This window comes from Marmota marmota, unplaced genomic scaffold (genome assembly GCF_001458135.2).
Source record: "Marmota marmota marmota unplaced genomic scaffold, marMar, whole genome shotgun sequence".
Classification (NCBI taxonomy): Eukaryota; Metazoa; Chordata; class Mammalia; order Rodentia; family Sciuridae; genus Marmota; species Marmota marmota.
In genome coordinates this window covers 26,982,697-26,995,158 of record NW_025999932.1, presented here as the reverse complement: position 1 = coordinate 26,995,158, position 12,462 = coordinate 26,982,697, and the positions used below count along the sequence as shown (strand labels likewise).

Genomic DNA, 12,462 nt, shown 5'->3' with positions numbered 1-12,462 from the left:
CCTAATCTGTTGCTCACGCTGTTGTATATCTGGTAGCTAAAATTCTATGCAGTTAAGTTTATCCATTTTTCTTTTGCAAGTTTTCTGTTGCTTTTTATGCCTCACTAGCCTTTCCCCAAACTAAGCTTTGCTTTTTAATCTATATTTTCTTCTTGATTTTTATGATTTTGTTTTTTGGTTTTAATCAGTCTTGAGTTTCTTTCAGTGCTTGATGTCACCTAAGGGTTCTGGAACAATGTGAAGAATCCATTTGTAAGTAGCAACTTGCAAGGCCCTAAGCTGTGTTCATTTTTAAAACACAGATAAAATAGGCTGTGTATAGAACTACTATCGGATTTTGTTTGCTTTCTCCATTTCAAGACAAGATTCTCTTGGATAATTACGGCATGTGACAGAAAACTCAGAGTTCTGCTTACTTACCAAAGCAAGTCTCTAGAGAATAAAATATTAAATGATTGTGCCTTTTTCTCTAATTGTAGAAATCTGGCTACTCTGAGCAACAGGCATTCCCACTGCTACAGAGCCAGGAAAGGTCACCAAAGGTGCCAGCTTCACGGGTGGTGCTGCCTCTTGAGACTAGATATTCCATTGCACAAGGCATTCTCTTCCCACGTCACTTTACTCTTGAGAGGAAAAGAAGAATTCGACTCCAAGGGCACTTCAGCCCATGGCAGATGATGAAATAAATCATCAGCATCAACAGAATGCAGCAAATGTTCTCAGTGACTGGGGCAAATTTACAGTCAGTCAGCTGATTATTTTAACTGAACTGAGAAATGATTGTGCGGGGCATCAGCTCAATAAGTCTCTTACACGTTACATCACCAGGAGGAAACTTTAATCTCCCTAACACATTAATCTCCCAACATACAGTGATTTCAACCCAAAATCATCTAGCACATATAGTTTTCTCATACCTATTTCATTTTATTATCTTATCCTTGGTTCCAGCAGAACAGGATGGGACGTGTGTGAGAACTGGGGGGTCTCAGTAACTTACAAGGATCTGGGTTTGCAATTTCCCAAAACTCTGTGTTTCCTTTATTGCCCTGACCTCAAAAAATACTGCAGGGCTGGAGGTGTAACCCAGTGATACAGTGTGAATCCCTAACATGTGTGAGGCCTTAGGTTCGATCCCCAGTACCACAAACAAAAACCAAAAACCCTTAACCAAATCCAAAAAACAAACAAACAAAAAAAAAAAAAAAAATCAATGGATGAATGGCCTAGAATAATTTAAAAATCTACAGACCACAATACTGTGAACTGAGATAAGGCATTCGACCTTCTTATGCTTTTAAAAATAGTATTTATTTTAAATTATGGTATCATATACATAAAATTACCATTTTAATCATTTTCAGGCTTACAGTATAGTGGTATTAGTACAGTTAAACAACCATCATGGCCATTCAGCTTTCAAAACTGAAACTCTGTACCCATGACATAACTCCTTGGTCCCCTCTCCCCCCAGACCCTAGCAAGCACATTCTACTTTGTGTCTCTGAATTTGGCCGCTCTAGGTACCTCATGTGAGTATTTGCTTTTTTTTCTTTTGTGACAGGCTTTTTTATTTAGAATAATGTTTTTAAAATTAATCCATGATGTAGCAAGTGTCAGAATTTCTTTCCTTTAAGGCTGAATAATATTCCCTTGTATGAATATATCACAGATGGCTGATCTGCTGATCCATTCATCTGTCAATGGACATTTGGGTTGCTTTCTTCACTTTTTAGCTATTGTGAATAATACCTTTATGAACACAAGTACTGTACAACCATATCTTCATGTCCCTACATTCTTGTATTTTGGTGATACACTCAGGAGTGGAATTGCTGGCTCCTGTGGTAGCTCTATTTTTTAATTTTTGGGGGGAATTGATAAAATTTCCTATAGCAGCTGCACCATCTGCAGTTCCCACCAGGAGTGCACAAGGCTTCTAATTTCTCTACATTCCCACCAACACATCCTCCCTGGGTTTTAGCTTAGTTGTTCACTTATTCATCCATTCAGTAAAAACTGACCCAAAGCCTTCCCCATACCAGGTACAGGGATACAGTGGAAAACAAAACATTCTGCCTGCCCTCTAGAAGCCTGTACTCTGACATGGAAGAGGGAACCGAATAACAGTTACAGGTAGGATGAATTAAAAAAAAAAAAAAAAAGGGTGTGTGTGTGTGTGTGTGTGTGTTAGGGGGAGGGTGCAGTCAGCTGGAGAAATAAAATTTTAAGTAGAAAATTATCCCAGGACAAACACTGAGTGTATTCTAATGTGGAACATATTCCATAAACTTGAAAACATGTTCAAACACACTTGTATTTGTGAAAGGGGATCCTTTGATTATCCACAGTCAAACCTCCTAGAGAATGTTGGATGAATACGAGACCCTTACATGGATTAAAATTTGAAGTACTGGGAACAGAGGTCACTAACTGGCAATGTGTGGTCCAGCCTAGCATGATCTTTTTGAAAGTTCTGAATTAGTTGCCAACATTTAAAAATCAAGAAACTTCCCAGAGGGCTCTGGATTTCTGGCATTCCAGGAAAAATAATGAAATCTGGCTGCACTAGGGCAAAGGCAGGAACCAGATGAATGGAGAGCAGCTCATTTTTCTTGGCTGCTTGGCTCCATTTATGTCTTTGCTCAAGAGCCATGTAGTTCAAATATGGTAGCCACCAGCCACACATGGCTAATGAGCACTAGAAACAGTGGCTCTGAACTGAGTCATACTATAAATATAAAATACACATTAGACTTCCAAGATTTGTAGGTGAAAATTGGAAAAATCTCACTAACGACGTTTACATGGGTTACATGTTAATATGTTGAAATACTGGTTTAAAGAAAATATACTATAAAAGTGAATTTACCATTTTCCTTGTTTGAATATATATATTGGAAAATTAAAAACTACATATATGGCTCATATTATATTTGTATTGGGCAGTGATTGTCTAGGGCTTCTAGTTTTTCATAGCTCGAACTTTATCCCCATAGAAATTATCATTTGAATTATGTCCTAATTTCTTCTTACAATGCCGAATCACATATTCCATTTATTAAGCAAGAAGACATTCCCATGGGAGACATTGATCATTTATATAAATTGCAGCTTACATTAAAAACTATGACATCATAGGTCTTACATCATTTTAAAACACATGTATTCTGTTCCCTTCCAGTGGACACACTAAAATAGCATACATAAACACTGCCTGGAAACTTCACTACTGCTTTAATATTTAAGTAATAAGGTAAGTTTTTCATATGTGTTTAGGACTCTTAATGCACTTTCAAATGAAATCTAATCCATTTACGTAAACCCTTTTCACAGTTCTTTCACAAAGGCGTAAGGACTGCTGGCCTACTTAGTCTTTCACATCTATAATTTCATTAGATAAATTACCTTTAAAAAGTTTGCAAACTTAAGTAAAAGACTGACTGTTAAAAATAATTTCTAGCAGGTGTGGGACAAAGGATTCTAAGCCAGTAACAAGAGAATCATTCTGATTTGTGTGTGCGTGCATGCACACATCAAAGATGACCACCAAAATCACTACTATTTTCTTAGTAGATGAGATATATTAAAATTAAGTGGGATTCTAATTTTAGATGTGAAGAAGTTATAAATGTGTAAGCTGAAATGTATGCTTCCAGACATTCATAACACAGAAGAAAATGAAGGATTGAGGAAAGTAGATGATCAATTCAGGAATGACCAAATGGAAAATACAACCTGAAGCAAAACTATGCTTTGGACTGGACATTGAAGTTTGCACATTCACATCGATATCATCCACATGGTAACTGCACAACCGCTCACTCTCCTTTATCAATGTAATTATTATAGAAATTCCTGGGGGTGGCACCCAACATAATCAGGACACTATGAAGTGGTTTTGTTTTTGTTTCCTTCTTTTCCTCTCCCTCTTTCCTCCCTTCCGGTCATCCTTTCCTTCTCTTTTTCTATCTACTCCAACACTTGTAAATTTCTTCCAATTTGACCTGCTATTAAAAACAATATTTTTTATTATGATCCAGATAAACTGAAGGCACAGGTTCTAGATCCATAAATTATTTCTCTGGAAGGATCAGTCCACACAAGTCTCACTTTCAAACAAGTAAGTGACAAAATAGATTTCCAGTGTGCACACTAATGCCTCATTCCAGTGTCTGTTAAGTTCCCAATGGGATTCTTGCCATTTTGGTCAGGAGACATGTTAGTCAGCTTTCCATCACTGTGATCAAATACCTGCGGCAGTCAACTTAGAAGAAGGAGAGGTTTATTTTCACTCACGGTTTCAGAGATTTCAGTCCAGTGCCTTTGGGCCTGTGATGGCTCAGTACATCATGATGGAAGCATGTGGTGGAGTGGCAACCAGGAAGCAAAGGGAGAGACAAGAAGGGCCTGGGTCCTAATATCACTTCAAGGCATGCCCCCAATGACCTCACTTCCTCCCCTTAGGCCCCGCCTCCTCAAGGTTCCACCACCTCCCAACAGAGCCACAGGCTGGGACCAAACCTTTAACACATGGGCTTTCGGGACATTTCAGATCCAAACTATACCATCTCAGAACATGAAATGACATACTTAATGATAACATAGAGCTGAGGAGGCCTAACCTTTAGTAGGATTCTCAGCCAGTATTGAGAAGGAAAATAGAACCCATCAGCTTATTATAGGCTTGTGGAAGTCTTTGTCATGACCAAACTCCATTCTTCCCAGATAAAAGTATATAATAAAAATGATGTGGGAGGTACATATTGCTAAAAATCCCCAGACATCTTTTAAAACACTGCAACTCTTCCATGTCTTGAGCTATATATTTTTTTCTAAACTATACTGTTAAAGTCTAATTATACCAATGTAGTTTCTGTCTCTGTTTAATTACCTGCTTAATTCCATTCACTGACATTTCACAGGGGCACTTAGAATTTAGCACATCTCACAGATAGAAGAAATGCTTAAAAGAAATTACAATTAACAGTACTGATGAAATAGCATGATTGCCTTGCACACGGCAGGAATTATGCTAGTCCTTCCTATGCATTTCAATAAGAATGATGTTTTTGTCTCACTAAACAGGACAAAGAAATATTGTAGACACCTCTAAGAACCTACAAGCCTACTGAACTCAGAGCTGAGACAGAAATATTACATTCCTTTATGAACTCAGCCATCAGAAGAGCCTACTATTTTCTGGAACGTGAACCTGCAATACAAACACCAAGGAAACCTTTGCTCCTGGGTTTATAAAATATGACATATTCATAACTGCTTCCTCCCAACTGATGCTCAAAAATATGCAAAGGATCTGTACTTTAAAATTCTATCTGGTTTTCTTTAATACAAGTAACAACTTGGTACCTGAGAATGTTTTGGGGATTGCTGTTCAGAAGGAAACTTTCCCAACAACCCTGCCAGAAAGTGGCCGCTCATAAGTCTTGATTTTATTAATCCTGTCCCATAGCAAATTCTGATGCTAAGTAATAAGACGTTCCATGAACACGTATAATTAAGTACAGCAGAACAGCACTGGATATGCATGAGTCTGCAAGAGTATAAATTACTAGGATATGAATATTTCAAATGTAGACACTGAGTCTCTGCCTATCAAGGAAAGTGCTAGCACCTTGAAGTCCTTGAGAGAACTGCTCCCATGGCCAAATGAGAATGACTGGTAAATATGGTAATAAGGATATTGCTTGCAAGAATGTTTAGCACAGGCTGCTGCTCAGGCAATCGCTGTAAATGAAGGAACAAAAATTCCTAAGGAACTTAGAAAAAGGCATGGTATTCATAAAAACACAGGACCCACATACACATTCTCAATCTACTTCCTTAAGATACATGATTTTGGCTAGTCACCTAAACCATAAGCCCTCAGCTTTCTTACTGGTAAAATATAGGCATTGTCTATGTCAGATACTTGTGAACATTTGGTTAGATAATATGTGTGGCACCTAGCACTTAGAGGCACATATTATTTTGCCCCAACATATAGTTCTATCTCATCCATACTATTTATTTCTTCCTTTATTATAAATACAGAAATGGGAGACTACATAAGATCTCACTTAAATAATCATCAACTCTAAATCATGCATAAATTAATAAGATTTCACTGCACTAATAACAACCTAAAGGCTAATTATATTATGTCAGTTCCTTAATATTTTTTCTTCTAATATATTTACAGCCACATTTGGAAACATATTTAGAAATTATTCCCTGCATCCATACATGTATTTTTACTCTCCTACCACTATGTTTATCTTTAATTTGGAAGCAAATCTAGATTTCTTAGGAAGCAGGTACCTTATTAAACACATGCTTACTAAGAAACAGTTATTATAGGATCAAAGTTAAACCCTGATCTACATGAATATTGGAGCCTTAGAGCTTATGTTCCTAGCTAGGCACAGTATTTTTAAAATTTTTTTTCCCAGATTTGTTTCTCCATAGCTCAAATTCCTGAAGAAATTACATTTCAGAGTTAGAAATGTTAGAAATGCTAGCAAAGTCTGGGCACAGTGGCACACACCTGTAATCCCAGCAGACTCAGGAGACTGAGGGAGGAGGATCATGAGTTCAAAGCCAACCTCAGCAATGGCAAGGCTTTAAACAACTCAGTGAGTCTCTGTCTATAAATAAAATGCATACAAAATAGGGCTGGGGATGTGGCTCAGTGACCCAGTGACTCTGAGTTCAATCCCTGGTACCCACCCCAACAACAACAACAAAAAGAAATGCTAACAAAGTTAGAAATTTTAGTTTCAGGAAAGCAGTTGGGTCATGGGTTTTTATGTTGTGCACCCACAATTAATTTCACAAGCAAAAAACATCATTTGAAGTTTCCTATTGCCTTTATTTAAAAAAAAAAAAAAGAAAGAAAAAGAAAGCATATATTTTAATAAGTAAGCTCAGGCATTATCTAACCACAATTGGCTCTCTTCTGTATGTTTGATGAGCCCAGGGGCATTTACAACTATTTAAAGCTTCCACGTTATGCAAGAATACATTGGAGAAGTAGGAAAACAATTTGAGAATCATTTCTACACATCATAGTGGGAATTCTCTCTCTCTCACACAGTGCAATCTCTCTCTAAATTTTTAAAAGGGCAGAGACACACACACACACACGCACGCACACAATCTATGATATCTATGTGTGTGTGTGTAACTAGCTAGACATATGTATATATAAATATACACATACACAAACACACATATATACTCACACACACATATATTTTATCCCCTAGCTAGTCATAAGTGATCCATTCAAAAGAGGTACATTTAAATATTACCCATGCACATGATTAGGTCTCTCCACAGGCTGAGGGCATTTAGTTTCAAGGTTAGCTATCACATCAGGATTTCAGATTCCTCTTCCACTCTGGTCCACACTCAAGGGTAATGCTAGTGCTCTTTATCTGACATCGCTTCAAGTTTCCACTGCATCTCAATTCCAGTTGTTATTCAATCTGCAGTCAATTAAACTATACTTAAGCTAAAGGCATGAGTATATTTGGAAATATGTTCCACCATCAATCATGGCCATGATTTGACACAGCCTACTTTGAAATCTGGGTCTTGGCCATATTTACTTAAAACAGATAAAGACCTCAATGCAAACAATTTACCAAACTAAATTTGGATGCCCCTTATAATCGCTTAAATAAATCAAGCAACTGTTAAAATGAGTGGAATAAAACACTTACCAATAAGCTTAAAATAAATGGCTATTGTCACACAAATGTATCTCAGATGCTCCAGAATTGATTAACCACACAACTTGGCTTTTTCAACATAGGATATATGTGCCATTTACTGACATTTCGCTGGAATCCCAGAGTTTTGCTTAATCCTCTGAGCAGCAGCAGATCAAGAGCTATTTCTTTGATTGAGTAATGACTGAAAACTATTTAAAAATAGTCAGGGTTCATTCCTAAAATAGAATTTTTCCATTTGACTGGTAACAAAGGTCCCTGTCGATTTGCCTGTACTGGCAAGGGAAAAGTGAGTCTATCTTCAGAGTTAAAATTTCAACTGTGCTTTCATTCTGCCAACACCCTGTATTTTGTAGTATGCTACTGAGGAGAAATTTTTTAAACTCACACAACAATTTATTTTTGGGTAATATTGGGGGGAAAAAAAGGAAAAACAAGTATAGTCTCATTAAATCCAAGGATTAAAATATCATCCATTGGTTGCCATTTAGCATATCCTAAATTCTATTATGAGAAGCAACCCTGGCTAAAAATCTCAAAACTGAAGTAGAAGTTACAGACTTACCTTTTTGCTCTATGACGTAATGCGTACATGTCTACAGGCACATCTTTGATATTCAACTTGGACAGATAACTAATGTTGCAAGATCATCAATGCCCTGACATCTCTTGGGCTACCAATTAAATACGAAAGCAAGACAGTGCAGAAAATGTTTTATGGCCTTTCCTGTAATCACTTAAAAATGTCATCCTCTCAAATTAATTTTCATAAAAGCCTCTTTTGACCCCAGTGGCTATTCCTCCTAACATTCTCTCTCCCTCTTCCCCTTTAAAAGAAACTTGTGATATATTCTGTGATAATCATTATTTTCTTCCTTGGTATTTGACAGTTAAATAGAAGATTTTTCTTTACCATTTTTTTTTTCCTTTCAAACTCAGTGTTTGGTTTCTTGGAAATAATGTTAACTGCCTCTCTTCTATCTTTATTGTCACCAAACTGCAGGTGGATTTTTTTCCCCCTAGGGCTTTTCTTCATCTTTGCGTCTCTCTCCTGGAATTTTTTTCAATCCCGGGATTTCCCACTGATCTTTCCAATTGCAAGTTCAAGGCAGGTCATTTATAAATTGAAACTCATCGGAAGGCTCATATTTCAGATCCCAATGGAACCCAATGTCTTAAGATCAAATGGAATACCAAAATCTACTTTTATAGATTATCTCATGAGAGAATCAAATACAAAGTAAATAAGAATCCCCACAAAAATATCCTACCTGGAATGCAGGTGGAGCATCCGCTTCAAAAACTTCTTGGGGAACTCCAGGTTGTGGGTCTGCGATGAACACTGAAAGGTATCCCGGACCCTCTGACTTCACTTGCAAGTTTAGTGTAGACATAGCCTTAAAGACTTTGCTTTTTCTTGCTTGTGTTAATTTTTTAAAAATAGATTCCACTGTTGCTCTACTACCACCTTCTTGACCACTTACTTGTTCTCTAATCTAGCATCCACCCTATGTTTGTAGGCCCCCAATTCCAGGGTCCACCTCAGATCTCTTCATCCTGTGGAATCTTGTCTCCCTGCTATCTCAGCAGCATCTTCTCTGAGGCAGCTATCTCATCAGCAATTCAAATGTAACTTGACCAAGATTGTTGTCTAAGACTTACCAGGACTCTCCCCGCTGAGGCTGCTGAGTCCTGTCACCTGACTCTGCATCTTCCTCTAACTCCACTCTCATTGATTTGCCCCTTCTGGCCACAGAGCCTTCATCTTCCTGAAGGTGGATTTTCATCGGAGGTTTCAATACATTCTTAAATAACTTTGCATTCTTCTGGAGGCTACACGAGAGGGGTCCCCCTTTTCTGATTCCTTAGGGTCATGTTAGAACCTTAAGGATACAAAGTCAGAGTAATTCCACATAATTCTATGGTTTAGCCATAGACTGAAAGGCCTTTTCCATTCTTTGCTTTGTTATAAAAGTTCCTATACAATCACCTTAAACAGGAAATAGAACATCTGACTTTGCACCAGAAATAAGGTGATTTCGGTGCCTCATGCTTTACATTTGATAATTTATAAATATAATTGATGCTATCAAGTAATATTCTACTGTACAATATTATAAGTCACTAGTGAATATATTCTGAAAAAGTGGCACCTACAGAGGAAGGCAAACCACAACTTCCAGAAGCTTCTTAAATAGAAGCAAAATAGGCAGAATATGGGCAAAATTTGGATCTGGTGGTCTTTCATGATGTAGAGGATGCCTATTTTCTTATTGAAATTGAAGCAAACACAGTCCAGCATTCCAGGAAGATTTGGAGTAAGGGATGGACCAGGTTTTTTTTGTGAACCTGGGTCAGAAATGATTTGGCAATGGGGGTGGAGATAGAAAACTGATTCTTACTTTTTAAGGGATGGACCAGTTTTTTTTTTGTGAACCTGGGTCAGAAATGATTTGGCAATGGGGGTGGAGATAGAAAACTGATTCTTACTTTCTGAATGGCAAATCTGCTGTGAACTTGCCATGAAAACTGGGTTCACTGTATGTTCTTCTATTGTTTATGTCCTATGGAAATCTCTAAGTACCGCAAGAACCTCAGAATTCACTTGTTCCAATCCTCTTGGTTTACAAGTAAGGACTTAGAAACACATCAGGCACTCCCCCACCAAGGTCACAGGGCAGGCCAGAGTGGCTGTGAGGTCAGGAGGCAGGGCTCCTGCCTCCTGTCCAGTGTTTCTTCTACTGCCAAAGCTGCCCATGTTCTGGGAGCCACCTCCTTGCCTCATGTCAATGATGACAGTTCTGTCCCCCCTTCTATTCCAGATTGGACTCAGCAAGCCCCTCATCTGTGAATCCTTAGATTTCTTTTTCGTTCTTGTTTATTTTCACATTTGATACCTGTTCCTGACTCGTGGAAGAGGTGGGTGGGCACACACAGATGCTGGGGTGGTTTAGATAAGAGGCAATCCAGGGCCTTTCGGTTTCTTCTTAAACCTTCCATATGCAGAGGGCTCTATAGATTTTGTGGTTGTTGTCAGCATTTATTTTTTTGTTTCGTGCCACCTCCCTGAACTCTTGACTCATTTTTGATAAGTTGCACACATCCCTGTCACCTGCATGTGGGGGCTTCTGCTCCGGATGCACTTTGAGAAGATAAGCTGCTTATCGCTTTAGTCATATTCTACCCACAGCATTCGGGATTGATTTAATCATCTCCATCTCTTGATCCCAAACTGGAAATTTTGCTTCAGCGTGTGGCTAACCTTCCTGTTTCCTCACGGAGGCTTGCTCCCCTTGCCCTTCACCATCACCACTACCGGGCTGAGGGGGTCACAGCGCAGGTTATCTTCATCCTGTTTTCCCAGATAGCACCGCGGAGCTGCCAGCTGTACCTCCACCACCTAATAAATCAGCTTCCAGTTTCATTCAGTCACTTGAGTTCTTTATCATGCTGCCCCCGTGGCACTAAATTTGCTTCTTGTTTTTGGTTTGAAGGCTTTGCACTTACTTTTTGCTCATGAATCATCCCTCATTTGACTCAATGCTCTGCTCAATCCCCAAGCTTCTCTCCTGTTCCTGCCCGGGATGAGCCTGCTGTGGCTCTGTGTGGGTCGGGCTTCTGCTTCACTGGTGATGTTGGCCACTGGGCAGGGGCTGGCCCTTCACTTGCTCGCGTCAGCACCTCCTGCATGTTGTACATCAGAAAAGCATGCTCCGTCTCAAGTCATCAGTGTCACAACATCTAAGCCATCCCTATAGGAAGGGAGATGATGTGAAGATAGGTGTACTGATACCTGGGACATGACCTCAGTTCAGATGGGACCTTGGATGTCCAGGATTGGACTAGATGTGGCTCCTTGGGTTTCCTGGTCTACCTTTCCACCACCCCCTCTTGGTGCATAATGCACCCCACAAGTGTTCTGTCTCACCTGCAGCAGGTCCTCATTTAATATGTGCTGCTGCTCACTGTGATAGGATCTAATGGGTGGGGCTCTCTAACAGCACCTCCCCACTCCAGCCATAATTAGCCTTTGAGCTACCACTGAAATGTTCGGCATTCTCTGGGTGTGCTCCTAACATTTGGCCCAACGTGTGAGTCCATGAGTGTGCTCCTAGCATTTAGAAACATGTTTCCCCTATGTGACCATGAGCTTCATGAGTGTCTGCTTCATATTTAGATTCCCGTAGTTGGGGTTTACCAAGGGATTAACAAGTGAGATTGCTACCATTTCCCTGAACGGGATCCTTTAATCCCCAGTCCTGGGCCTTAGTACACAACTTCCATTTTGTAATATTGACTTTGTTAGTGAATACACAGTGCAACAAATTATTGGGAAATCAGAATGGTCCAGGGCTTACAGGTTCGTGGGGGAAATGGACTTTAAAGGCTTTGTGCCACATGTCCAATGTGATTAGAGCGTATCTGAAGCACTGCCTCGGCGTAGCAGCTGGTGTGGGAGGTGGAAAGGAAGTCTGAAAATGATCTGCAGTAGCAAGTTCACTGAACTCTATGCATACGGATCAGACGGAGAATTGTGTCTGCCCCTAGCGTCCCATGTGACCAGCTACACCTATGTCCTGACTCCAGTCCATCAACAGCTCCATTAAGACTGACCTCTTAACAGAAAAATGAGACAAGGGAAAGGCCAGGAATTGGGCTACTTGGCTGAAGGGAAAATCCAAAGCAAATGTCAATCTCTGCAATGTTTCCACTGATAAAATAGCAC

At 39.3% G+C, this 12,462-nt stretch overlaps 1 protein-coding gene across 1 annotated transcript in view; it reads right to left on the bottom strand.

Annotated features, from left to right (window-relative positions):
- Nucleotides 1-11,787, bottom strand: part of Fry (FRY microtubule binding protein) — a 376,400-nt gene extending 364,613 nt beyond the window's left edge. The window contains exon 1 of the mRNA XM_048800797.1: nucleotides 7,728-11,787. The gene's annotated coding sequence lies outside the window, so the exon portion shown is untranslated. The remainder of the gene's footprint in view (nucleotides 1-7,727) is intronic.
- Between the last annotated feature and the right edge of the window lie 675 nt (nucleotides 11,788-12,462).